General features: G+C 48.5%; 1 protein-coding gene and 1 long non-coding RNA gene across 3 annotated transcripts in view; one reads left to right on the forward strand and one right to left on the reverse strand.

The window, feature by feature from the left end:
- Window positions 1–14,069, forward strand: part of PITPNC1 (phosphatidylinositol transfer protein cytoplasmic 1) — a 1,067,253-nt gene that overhangs the window by 544,634 nt on the left and 508,550 nt on the right. The window lies entirely within an intron of this gene.
- Window positions 1–14,069, reverse strand: part of LOC144770085 (uncharacterized) — a 204,075-nt gene that overhangs the window by 72,685 nt on the left and 117,321 nt on the right. The window lies entirely within an intron of this gene.

Here is a 14,069-nt window from a genome sequence, read left to right on the forward strand (position 1 = left end):
ATATTGAAGCATGACCATTCCCGCAGTTACTCTTGCGAGCCTGCAGACTCCGGAAAAGCCCTAAGCCCGGAAGACGCTCGAAGCCAGGAAGCCCTTCCTCATTCTACTGCCAGAGCGAAAAGCCCGTTAAGGATCCTAGCTGAAGTTCACAGGAGTACCACCGAGGGTGTACAGGAGGAGACAGGTAGCGCAAAGCAAAACATGGGCACCGCACCCTCTCCCCCAACGGGCCCTGGGACGCACCTCTGCACGCCAGTGACACCCCGGGCAACAACGGAGACGACCACTCCGGGTATGGTCGCGCTAACGGCATCGTTCTTCCAAAAACTAGAACACTCAATAGAGCACACACTAGAAGATACCCCCATATACTCAGCCAGAATGAATCCCAGGAGATCGCAGCAGACGGAGGCATGGAGCCCCTTGGGCCTAACACAACATCAAGACTCAGTCGATGAGGTCACGGTCAAAGAATTAAACCTGTCCATAATAAGAGAAGTGCAGGACACCATGGCCAGGGCCTTATTGTGGCAGTCCACGAAGATGGAGGTTCAAGTTGATCTCCTGCACTCAATCGCCCAGCACTTAGTGCGCCAAGACGACAAAATAGCAAAGTTAGAGGTGCTATTTGAAGCCCACGCGGTCAACATCAACTCCGGTGCCGCCATTATAGAAAAGTGGGCAAGCCTACCCGAAGTTCTAAAAGATATGCTCGCATTAGCCAAGGGCCTTGGAGAGAGGTCCCTTCAAACACAGTTGGCTCAAGAGCCACCAGCTTTGACGAGAGTGCATGATGTACTGAACGATCCCTGCACCACGGTCAGCAGCTCACCTAAAGGTTCGTTGGCAGTGCCATGCAGCAAGCTCACCATGCCAGAACAAGGAAGCGGGGACCTTGTGGTTTTGGACCCTGACACCGAAAGCGACGACTCATCCGTCAGCATTCCCCTCTCGGAAAAGGCCAAATGCGCATCGGCTGGCGCAAATGCACCGCTGTCACGGAGAGCAAAAAAAAGACTAAAGAAACAACTAAAGAAACTTAAAACCAAAAGCAGGATCATACCACCAGCCATAATAACTTCCGGCGCCACTATAACTGAAAGTACTCTCAAAACACCCTTTCCTATCTTCACCCTAAACCGGGCACTGAAAACTGTTAAGCCCAGTGACGCATCATCTGTCCCTTGTGAGGCCCCCAGGCACTCAATCCCTCCTCCGGAGGGCCATTATTATGTGGAGAATCTTCCACGGCCCTCACCAGTGATTTCCGGAGGACTTTCCAGCATCAATGGTCCAACTGGTTGGGTCCCCCAATACAAGATAGAATCAACCCACCCTCCGTACCTGGGAGCGCAGTTGGGACTGCCTTGTCTGATAGGTCCACCAATAGAGGCACCAGGTAGCCAGCAATCAGGAGCTATATACAACAACCCCCCACACCCGAACGCTATCAATGATGAGCAGCAAGGACTGTCAAGAGAGGCAAGCCCCCCAATCACGATCTCAGACAGACAGTGCCCAGGTGACCGCCACACAATCATTGCGCATCCAATTCATCAGAGGCATGTGTCCCCTGGTGAAGGGGCACAACGGCGCTCTCCAGAATATAATAAACCACCAGAAATGTACGAGCTGCTGTTCACCCCCAGATTTACAGCCATGGACTCCTTTGACATCCTGAATAGGTCAAACATCGTATGACTCTTCGGCCACATTGACTCCCTGGCATACATCACCTCGGGGATGATCGAATGGGTGAAGTTCAAGAGCCTGGAGACAGACACTCACGGTGACTCCACCATAGTCGGACTAGCAAACCAGCAAGCCCAAAAAGCTGTCCTCCATGAATCTTTGCAACTGGCAGAATGGGGTATGGAAGTCACCGCCCCCAGGGTTCCAAAATATCCGCACGTCCTCAGACCACATTATGGTCTACAACAATCCATCTCTGTTCTCAAAGGCACAAATTCCACAAGTTCTGACGGGGGACTGAAATCAGGGAGGCCTAGATCCTTGCTAAAAATAAAAATCTTGCTAAAAGAAAAGCAGCGTATCGTGCAGCGTCCTCAGCAAGGACTGGCCCTCACGGAGGACACATGGAGATGGGGCTCCTAACCCCTCCCACACATATGAAAACACCAGTCGCGCATGCCCATCTAGAGGCCAGGATCGCAACCTTAGCATCATCTCATGGAACATTGCAGGGTTAAATAACATCCACAGGGCTACAGCCACCCATGACTATCTCGCACAGGGGGACATATTATGTATCCAGGAGACTTGGGCGAGGTCCACTTCACCAATCGCTGGCTTCCACGAATATTTCAAATCAGCAACCAAAAGGTCGATCTTTGGTCGCCCGTCAGGGGGCCTGTCAATCTTCGTAAGCCACGCCTGCAAATTTAATGTAAAAGAACTATCTCTGGAGCCACCCGACCTACAAGCTATCTCAATAGAAGGACTGAGAGCGGACCAAACAACCCGCTCGCTTTTATTAATCAACTGTTACCTCAACCCTGCAAAACTTCTCTCCCCACACGGCTTGGAATCATTCACCACCGCCCTGGAAGATCTATTAATAAGTCGCTTGCACCACGATGTAATCATAGTCGGTGACTTTAACCTGAGAGGCCTGGACCTGCTACCCATGACAACACCTAGCAGGAAGTCAGCTCAACTGATTGAACTTTTAGCAAATTACAACTTGCAATCCACCCACGGGATACAAAAAACGCGCAACTGCGCATGGACCGCTTATCCGACCTTCAGGAATGTTTCCACTATAGACTATATCTTCATCAATGCAGGACTGGCTAACAAACTTCGCAACTTCACTGTGGACGACAGAGCCGAAAGCGACCATAGGCCCCTTTCGTGTCACATTCAACCTGGCACGAGAACAGGCGGACCCCTACGCCGTAATTGGTATGACCACAGGGGAAGAACACCACTTAGTCCTTAAAAGAATAAAATGGTCGACCAATCTTAGCCACAGACTTAATGCATTCGTTGCCAACAGGGTGACAGTACCAAGGCCACAAGATAGTGAATGTATAATACACCTATGGGAAACACTGACCAATGACTTATTGAAGTGCCTGGGCAACACTCACCAATCAAGAAGCGGTCAAAAAAATGTCATCCCAGGCCACCAAAAACCCCACAGTCTTAAGCTGGCTAAGCAGGCACTTAACAAGGCAATGAGAGCAAAAAAGAAAGGTATCTACCCGCCAGGGGGGCCCCCCATTGCTGTTTTGCGAGCTAAGTACAAAAAGAACATTTGGGATCTGAAAAGAAAACGGATCGAACAGAATTGGCTGACAGTGTTTTCCATAATTAAAGGTAAAGATAATAGCAAGCTATGGCGTTACATCAACAGCTTGTCAACAGGAGGCGTACACAAGGTCAACAGTGTTGGAGGAAAAGTGTGGGAACAGTATGCAAAGGGGCTGTACACCTGTGAGCCAAAGCGGATGTCTCACTGCATCACCGGGTGGTCCAAGGCGGCGGTGCCCCTGGACCTAACTGGATCCCTGCACATGTTTTTAAGAAAGACCCTGCATTCTTCGCTTCCAAACTTACTCCTCTATTCAACCACGCATTCGCAACCGCAACCCTGCCATTTTCCTGGAAAGGCTCAATCCTCTTTCCTATTCACAAAAAAGGTGACCACTCTAACCCGGCTAATTACAGACTGATAGCCCTTCTTGACATTGAAGCTAAGGTCTATGCCCGCCTTCTACTTAAGGACCTGGAAACTTGGGTGGATAAGAACGGCATACTCCCGCCCTCACGGACTGGCTTCAGGGCTAACTGTTCTACGCTGGACAACATCATAGCGCTTACGTACCTCGCTAAGAAGGCCAACATGCGGAATAAGCTGACCCTGTTCTGTTGCTTTATCGACTATTCAACGGCCTTCGACCGTGTGAACAGAAGCCGGCTCTGAGCAAAACTAGAGTCTTGGGGGATCCCTAGAGATCCCCAGAGATCTTCTAAAGGCCATAAAAGTACTTTACGAGGGGACCTGGGTTCAGGTGAAACTAAGCGCCACATCTGCAACCACAAGAATTGCCACTAACTCTGGATTAAAGCAGGGGTGTGTTCTGGCCCCCCTGCTTTTCAACTTGTACACTGCAGACATGGGGCACGCCCTGAAAGATGCCAACCTAGCACCGCCCAGACTGGGGAAGCTGGCACTGGGTACGCTCCAGTACGCAGATGACACTGTAATTATGGACCATACCAGGGTAGGCCTCCAAAGAGCCTTAAACAGTCTTGCCACGTACAACAAGGAGAACAAGCTACATATTAACGTGAGCAAGACCAAGATAATAATCTTTGGCAAACATCCACACAAAACAAAAGCTTCATGGTCTCTGGGGGAACACCGAATCACCACGGCCCCATCCTACAACTATCTGGGCACATGGGTATAAGAGAGGGCCACTGCATTCAAACATCTGAAGACGCTTAAACCAAAAATTGACAAAATAATTACATCTCTAAGACGTCTAAGCCTTGGCCTGGCCAGTCACTCTGCAGATCCGATGCTGACAGTACTCCGGGCTAAACTGATCCCCGCCATCACGTACGGCCATATAGCCTATCCAGGGGCTTTTGAGAAAGTGGTCCAAGCGGCACAGGTGAAAGCATATAAGATGGTGCTACGAGCCCCCAAACAGGCACGGAATAACAGGGTGAGACTGGAAATAGGCCTGAAACGTCCTGAACTGGTACTATTGGGGGAGTTGCTAAAATACTACATCAGAGTTCTGAAGTCGCCCGACAACACCTTGAAGCACTCGCTAAAAACCATCTTTGGGGAAGCGGGCTCCCCATGGCAAGCCAAGGTGGAACTAGCAATTGATCTTCTGAAGATCGAGGGGCGGAGTCTGCACTTACACGAAATCCCATATTCCGCCTGGGCAAAAGCCGTCAAGCGCCAAGTCCAGTCTATTTCCTTTGAGCTAGACCTTTCCTCGCTCCGGCCCAACCCGCTAACGTTGGCCTTGGACAAGTCCTACACTCCCGGTAAACCTCAACCATACTTACAAGACTCACTAACAATTGAAGCAAGACAAAAAATTCTGTTTATGCGCCTCTTGGCCCTCAGGATAACGGACTTCAACCCACGTTGGGCACGCTCGGACAGAGCCACTGCCTGCCGACTTTGCAACTATCGCAGAGAATCTTGGCTACACTTGCTATGTTGCTGCACTAAGATGGCCAGTGACCGTCAGCGATTGCTACGTCCGGCACTACGCATCTTGGGCCACAGAACTTGCAGAGAGGCCTCGGATTGGTGCTTCTCTGAAACCACAACATGTTTATTAGCCAGGATAGGCAAGTTCACCCATCAAGTTAAAATGGCACTCGAAAACCAACTAAAGGATACCATCCCGAAGAGCCCTGTGACCCGCCGCCCTAAAGTTGGCAATCCACAGATAACACAGGGAGTCGCTGAAAAGAAAATGGTCCCATCAGTCAGAGGTATCCAACTGGGGCCGACTAAGGGTCCGATGAAGCCCACAGTGCAACTGAAGATGTCGAACTTTTACACGCCTTCCAGACTCTAGTATGCAAGGTCTCGTGCTGACTCTAAAAACTTTAATTCTTTTTAATAATGTATAGTACCAGTGAACATAGTCAGTATCGAGACCACATAGCTGCACTAATGGTCCCTGACCGGTGTAGGTCGAGTGGGGCGGGGGGCATTTTACTGTATTTTACTGTATTTTATTTGAACCAAACTGCATTTTTTATACTGTAATGATTTTAAGTAATCGCACAGTTCATTAATTAAAAAAAACACCTATGCCCTGTGTACAGGGACTGATAAGGTGGCCCAGTACCAATTGGTAAATGCACCTAAGGTACATGGAGTCCATTTTAACAGAGAGAGCAGGAAGCCTGGGGTCCTGAATAGCAGGATCCCAGGCCAACTAAGTCAAAAACCAGCAAAACACTAGGCAAAAAGTTGGGGGTAACCATAGTCAGATATCCACCTTCTTACATAACCCCCCCCCAAACGAAAGGAGATAAGGCTATCCTTGACCAGGTAAGCCTATATTGCCTGAGTGGCCATATGAGGAGGTGCATGCACTGGCATGGTTACCCCCTATCTCATGGTCCACTAAGCAATCCCTCACCCTAAGGGTATCTGAGGGTCTCCACCATAGGGAATCTCTACCTGTGGTGTGTTTTGGCAAAGGAAAAGGCTGGTGCTGGGATGGAGTACTGAAGTGAGGCTCCACTAATGTTGGGCTCAACTTCCTCCAATCACTATCCACCATATATGCCTTTCTTTCCAGGACTGAGTTGCTGTATGCTCTCAGGGTCAACCTCTGGCTACCTAAAGCTGGAGGCTGGGTCCCTCTGTTTGGCTTACTGGAGGGACAGGTCAGGTTTGGGGCCCTTAGGTCCCAGGTTTGGCTGTGCCCAACAGTGTCCATCTGTGGGAGGTCCCTAACTAATTTTAAGGGGGATCCCTCAGGAGTTTGTTTTATTTTCACTTGGCTAGGACTACTAGCTTCAGTGCCCTTAATCTGCTGATTGGAGGGTTCTTTTGGACAGGGGGCCCTTTGGGGTCCACCACTGGCCTCCCTGACCTCTACAGCCCTGGGCTGACTGAGGCAGGGTAGAGAGGGGCAGGTTACCTGCTCCAGACTGGGTCCCACCTTGGAAGGGTCCACTGACATCAGGGGTTCTGCCAGGCTAGGCCTGACTACCTCTGGGACAGTTTTTCACAAGGGGTAAGATCAGTTCCCTGAGGAGGCTGATCCTTTCCTAAAGTCTGGTGGGAGGGAGATTTTTCTTCCTCCTCAATGCTCTCTGTTTGAGTGGAGTGATCCATAGTTTCAGGCTTCACAACACTATTATCAGTCTGAGTTTGGGTATGGGCTGTTACCATCACAGCCCTGCTAACCTTTTCAGGGAAGTAATCTGTCTGAGATTGGGCTGAGACTGGCACAACCCTCCTAACCTGTTCAGGGAGGACATCTTGGACTGGGGCTGTGGCCAACACAGCCCCACTAACCTTTCCATGGAGGTTTACCATTTTAGAATGGGTTTCTTGTTCTACCTCAGCCCAGGCTGAGATCTCTAAATCATTCCCCAGTAGGCAATCTACAGGCAAGTTTGATGACACTGCCACTCTCTTGGGGCCAGTGACACCTCCCCAGCTGAGATTTACCACTGCCATGGGATGATTTTTCTGCACTCCATCAATGTTTGTCACCTGGTATGTGGCACCAGGTATAAGTTGCCTTGAGGGGACTAGGCTCTCAGTCACCCTGGTGATGCTAGCCCCTGTGTCTCTATAGGCCTCAATTTTCAGACCATTGATGAGGGGCTCCTGTCTGTATTTGCCCAAAGTGTTGGGACAATCAGTGAAGTTGGCAAACCCCATGCCAGTCTCACAGACAAGAGAATCTGAGTTAGAGGACCTGGTTAGGCCAGAGTCCCCAGGAACTCCCAAAGTAAATCCACCCAAATTCTTGGGGGCACTCCCACCACCTGGGGGATTACTACTAGTAGTAACAGGAGGCTTGAGAGTGTTACTTGGGGGTATGTTCTCCTTATTGTTGTTGACCCTTGGGCAACTACTGTCAGTTTTCCAATGGCCTACCTGTTTGCAGTTTTGGCAATAAGGTTTCTTCTGGGTATTGGATGGATTCTGGGACCCACCCCCCTAAGAGGATTTTTGGGGCCCTGTTGTGGTTTGATCTGTAGATGTATTCCCACCCTTCTCTTGAGGCTTGGTTGATTCCTTCTTTTGGTCACCACCTTGGTTCTTAGGCCTAATCCTGGTTCTGACCCATTTGTCTGCCCTCTTACCCAATTCTTGTGGAGAGGTCAGATCAGAGTCTACCAGGTGCTGGTGTAATAACTGGTTCTGACAATTATTTAAGACTTGCTCTCTCATAATTAGATTATACAATCCTGTGAAATCAGTAACCTTACTTCCCAGTAGCCAGCCTTCCAAAGCCTTAGTGGCACAATCAACAAAGTCAGTCCAATCTTGAGCCTGAATTTTCTGGGTATCCCTGAACATCAACCTGTACTGTTCGGTGGTTAAGCCAAACCCATCAATCAGAGCAGTTTTCAAGACTTGGTAATCATTTGCATCCTCATCTCTAACAGTGAGGAGCTTGTCTCTACCTTTATCTTCAAAGGAGAGCCACAATATAGCTGCCCACTGACTCTAGGGCACCTGCTGTACTTTGCAGGCTCTCTCCAAAGCAGTTATCCACTTGTGGATATCATCTCCTGTCTTATAGGAGGGCACTATTTTACTCAGGTGTCTATTATCAAAACTCCCGTCTCTATCCCTAGGGATATTGCTGCCACCAGTGGGGACTACCCCACTTAACTTTTGCTCTCTAGCAAAGGCAAGCTTTTCTTTGGCAAGGGCAAGTTCTTCCCTCTGGATCCTCAGATTAGCCTGTCTCATCCTTGCTTCATGCTCTCTCCTCTGAGGGGAAGTCATTCTCCTCTGGGGAGAAGTCATTCTCCTCTGAGCAGATGCATGAGAGTGCACAGATCTATTGGAGTCCCTAGAATGAGACCTATTTCTTCTAACTCCAAAGTTAGGCCTGCTCAGGGTCAGTACTGGGGGTCCCCCAGATCCTTCCCTATGTAGGTCTAGGTTGGCCCTAGTAAGCCTGCTGACTAACTCAGGGCCTTTGTCTGCCTCATCCCCAGAGGTGTCCTCTTCTTCCTCCTCCTCTTCTACATTCTCTGTTTCAGGGAAGTCTGGATTTCCAAGGGTACCCTCTAAGGCTGGCATGCTCCCATCTGTATTAGAAGCCTTTCTAGCATCATATGTCTCTAAGAGACCTAACAGAAAAGGAGTGGTAGGTTTAGAACCCTGTTTCAATTTCCTGGAGGTACACAATTGTCTCATCTCATGGAAACTGAGGGCTGCATATCTGGAAAGGACCTGTGGAGGGTCACTAACCGCTTGGGGAGTCTCTGAGGACTCTCCATGGGTAGACATGCTTCTAGTGAGGTGTAAGTGATGCACCTACCTACACTATGGGTTTTCCTACTGATCCCTTGCTAAGAGTTGTAGTCAGGGTGTGCTAGGCCCTTTCTACTACAACAGCTGGTTCAGTAGAACTCAGAGTATTTCTAAGCTTGTTATATGTACCTAGGTACCTTATGTGATCTTTCAAATGATATTTCAAGATTATACGTGGTAAAACAACAGCAAGATCAAATCCCAACCGCTGCACACCAATGTGAGAAGTTGGCCTGATATATGATGCTCACTAGTTCTAGTGATCACCTTGTATCAGTCCAAACAACCCTTATGGTGATTGGTTGTAAGTCAACCTTATAGACCAGCTATCCTAGTGGTAGCATGGACAAAGCAGTCTTAGGCTAAACTCTTTTGGCATGTGAAGCCAGATGTTTTACCACAATATAACCCCTTGAATACCAAGTGAAAGGACACCACACAGGTTGTTATGAAAATAAACAGTATATTTATTAATAACAACACCTCAGAACTCTTTATGAGGTCAAAGGGCTAAGCACATGACAATCTCTTACGAAAAATACGACAAGTTGAACAAATTTACAATAGTGCCCTAGGGGCACGACAAACCATATACTAAGTAAGTGGAATGTGAGAGTCGATAAAAGGAATGGAGCTGTCCAGAGGCTGTAGGATCGATGGGACCACGCTATACTAACTTCAGGTAAGTAATAGGAGGCCCACGGAACGCGTGTGCAGAGTGTGAACTCACACGCGAGATGCGTAACAACGTCTATGGACAGTACAGTTCAAGAAAAAGGTGAGTACGGACAATCCTGACTAGGTAGGACTAAAACGACTGTGGAACTCGACACTAGGACAGTTAAACTACCCTTGAGCACCGAAATGCTCGTGTTACCTCACCCACGGGCTGCGGGTGCATAGGTGTCAAAGTGCGTCGGGTTCTCGCGTTGAAGTCAATGGAGCCTGAAAGAAAAGATGCTGCAGGCGACCAGGAGGAAGATGTCCGGTGCAATCCAAGGGTGGATTGTTGAAGAAGGAGACCTGAAAGCAGAGGGGACAATGTTCACAGTCACTAGCCAGTGACTGGAGTGGAACCAGGAAGGAACCAGATGTCGTCGTCGCGATCAGGTGAAGAGTGGACGCTTGACTCTGCAGCCACGTGGACCAGGAGGTGTCTTCGACGACCAGGATGGAGGCACGAGCTGTCCCACGCAGGCTCTCGCTGTCGGCGGTGTCGAATCCGGCATTGGACTCAACAGGCCTTGGCAAAGGCAACCCACGCGGTGAGTGAAGAAAGCGTCTGGTGCGGACTAGGAGAGTCCGGGGTGCCCCTCTTTTGAAAGGGAGCAAGGGCCAATCTGGAGCAACCAGATCAGCAGTGAAAATTCAAAGGGTCGTCGTCTAGGAGGCCACTAGCCAGCCGGCAAGTGACCAGACAACGCGTCGAGCAGGAACCAAGCAGAAGGGCCCCACGCAGATCTCGTGGATGCTGGAGGGCTGATCTTCGGTGCAGGGGCTGCTCGGGGCTGGGGCTTCTCAGTCCCCAAAGCACTTGGTCGAGTTTACCTCGGCAGTCGTGCTGGAAGCGAAGTGCAGGTTCGTTCAAGATGGCCGGTCCCACGTGTCTCGTCGCACCCACGGGTCTCAGCTTTGCTGCAGATGTAGGTAGAGGTCGGAGAGGTCTGGGAATCCGGGTCTCGTCGGGCTCTGAAGTCTGGATCCTCGAGGGAAGACGACAAAGTGAAGCCGCTGGACGCTTGATGGTGCCTGCAGTTGCAGGGTGGACACTCCTTGTCCACAAGGGAGATTCTTCAGTCTTCTGTGGAGCAGAACGTCGAAGTCCAGAGTTTCTTCTTGTTGAATAGTTCAGGATAATCTAATTTGGAATGGGACCAGCTCCTACCTTTATTCTCCTAAAGGGGGCTGCACTACTGACTAGGTCCCTCCCCTGGGTGGGACCAGGAAGGGGGTGGCTACACCCCCTATCCTTTGTCCGGTTTCCCGCCAGAGCTGGGGCAGGAATGCCCCAGCAACTGGTTTGAACCGGTGTATGCACAGGGCACCTTGTGTGCCCCAGGCATGTCTCATTCCTTTCAGGCCTCCCTACCTCAATACACAAAATCCTGTCTGGGGTGGTGCTAGCACCTCCCAAGGCAGGAAACCCTTTGTCCAGGCCATCCTCGCTGGAAGGACTCCCAGCAGCAGGAGGTCAGACTTGTGTCTGTGGTGGCAGCATCCATTTTGTGATGCTGAGGCTCGAGTTAACTTTAACCGGGGTTCACAGTTACATACATGTCGTGTCCCTCTAGAAGGGTGGAATGCTACCCCCGTCGCCACAATTGGCGAGGGGGTAGTATTCCAAATCGTATGACACCTTACTCGACATGTTTTGATAACGTTATACCAGAGTTGGCATTTAACCGCGAGGTTGATAATGCACTTAAGAGTATATGGTATAGCGGTATCATGGAACAGCTATTAGGACTTGGTTCCGCAAGCTGCAAATGGGCTCAGCTCATGCCAGAGCACCATCTCACATAATTCCCAGCACTCTGCCTTCAGGATTGATAAGGCCTTCTATAGGAGTGACTGATAGGAATATATGTGTCCATTTTAGGGTTAGATATAGGTATACTATATCTACAGCAAAGGGTGTTTACACCACCTTGCCCCAGCTGTCATGCAGCCAGTTGTGTCAGATTTAGATGGCCAGCCAGGGGTGGCATAATACATGCTTCAGCCCCTGGTAGGCCCTGGGTACACCTATGCCCTGTGTACAGGGACTGATAAGGTGGCCCAGTACCAATTGGTAAATGCACCTAAGGTACATGGAGTCCATTTTAACAGAGAGAGCAGGAAGCCTGGGGTCCTGAATAGCAGGATCCCACAGCCAACTAAGTCAAAAACCAGCAAAACACTAGGCAAAAAGTTGGGGGTAACCATAGTCAGATATCCACCTTCCTACACTCTCCTTTTCCCGATGCCTCCTCTTAGCTACGTTATCCTTCTCACAAGTATTAGTTTCTCTTAGCCCTTGTCATCCTACCTGACTCTTGGCCTGTTGTCTCTTCTGCACTTGAACTCTTTACCCTCAAGACCGGAGGTCCTTTTGTGGAGCATGATTTTGTATTTCTGACAGTCTGTTCTACTGATGCCCTCTATCTACAGAGTGGTATGGGAGGTAGGGCATTGTTCTTCTAAGCTCCTTCAGTTACAGCAGCTGTCGCTAATGATTGACACTTTCACTCCCAGCGAAGTGATGGCCTATGGCATCGTGCGGTGCCGGTGATCCTCTGCAACCCTCAGTGCCCCAGTCAAGTTGAACTTTGTCTGGTGTGACGATAATGGGAAAGTGTCGACATGAAGGCTCAAGGGAGGAACTATAAGTTGGGGAGTTTAAGCCATTAATGCCCTGCATCGCAACACTTCAATTCAGCCCTTTTCGTTATTTTTCGATTTTTCAGATTTGACAGTTTGGCCGCATCCCTCATTGAAACAAGGAGAATAGAAACAATGAATTAGGTTTGAAATCGATTTGCATGGACATAACCTAAGTAATACCTACATTGAAATTCACATTCAGAGATGTATGTGTGCACACATTAGGGGAATGTCTGATTTATGGCTGACGGTCCAGGACCATCAATGCAGAGGCTGCATCCCTGTCCTGTTTCCATTCATCCTGAGGTTCCCTCCATTGTATTAATTTTTAGCAACAGTTTGCGTGGCCCCAGAAGGTGAGGAACTCCTCATGCGCTCTCAAGGGACTTCTTTTAGTGTTGAATAACTAAGGAGGGACAGAGAGGAATTGAATAGGGCCATGATGTATATCTTAGAAATAGATACAACAACAAAGCAGAGCCACAGTGCACCTTGCAGCAATGGAGAATACGAAGGAGAATGATTCATTGTAGACCCAGTAATATTCTCTCATGGAAATATCAGTATTATATGTTTTCCAAATGTATTTTATTACATTTTACAAACATAACGATTGCATTGAGTTACAGGATATATTTTAGATTGTGGCATATCCAGAAGAGATGCATGTATTATAATGCCATTGAGAAGACGAGTGTAGTGTGTACATCAACACGTTGTAGTCCGCGTACAATGCAATGGTAAGTATAAACAGTAAAACAGTAACCTTTTCCCACCCAACTTCTTACCCCTCCTCAACCCTAACACCAAGGTAGTCTGCCCCCCCCCAAAAAAACATGTGATTTATCGTTCGAGAAGTATGAAGTGCCTTATCACAGTATATACTTATGTAGTCAGTTGTTAACACATTCTTCATATATTGCCGGAAATGTAAAACGTCAAAGCTTAAGAGTTGAGGAATATGCTATTATTTGCCTGTCATCAGAGTCGTCTAATTGTGCCTTAAATCATTCCAGCAAAGTGTCCCATATCAGAGCTATAATATTTTTCTTAGGATGGAAGACCCTCTCCAGCTGGAGTGGCATGTTTCGGCAAAAGGTCTGGATACATGGGTGAATAGCCATGCTTTACAAATCCTGATTGATTGATTGAAGGTTTGCTCGTCACCCTCTGGGAGCAATTCTTTGAGATAGTTTGTAGAAAAATCTGTTCCCTAATGACGGAAAAAGTGCTATGAAAAACACTTGTAGGTGACCTACGATAAAAACTTGAAGTACGCGAGGACATTAAGGGTGTTTGTTGATTCTCCCGTCCATAGGTCTAACAAGTTTCAGCCAACTCATTGTCCCCCACATGGGGTCATTGGTGTTTTGCCTCGCCCGTCCTACACCAAGCTATGAATCTCATTTGAGCTACTCATTTCATTTGTGTATGGGAGTAGTGGTGCATGAATAAAAAAGTGACAAAAGCAACCGGATATGAATTGGCTATATTGAATCGGATTTTTTCATTCAGTTGTTACTTGAAAACAGCAGAACCAAGGGACATTATGTGATTGTGTCATACTATATAAATACTGCATTATACAATGACTGATGCGATATACCGTGCATGTATACATTGTACATACATGCAAAGCAATTCCACACGCATTCTCAGATTATATTGTGATAAACAGGTG

This window comes from Lissotriton helveticus, chromosome 7, assembly GCF_964261635.1.
Source record: "Lissotriton helveticus chromosome 7, aLisHel1.1, whole genome shotgun sequence".
Taxonomy (NCBI): domain Eukaryota; kingdom Metazoa; phylum Chordata; class Amphibia; order Caudata; family Salamandridae; genus Lissotriton; species Lissotriton helveticus.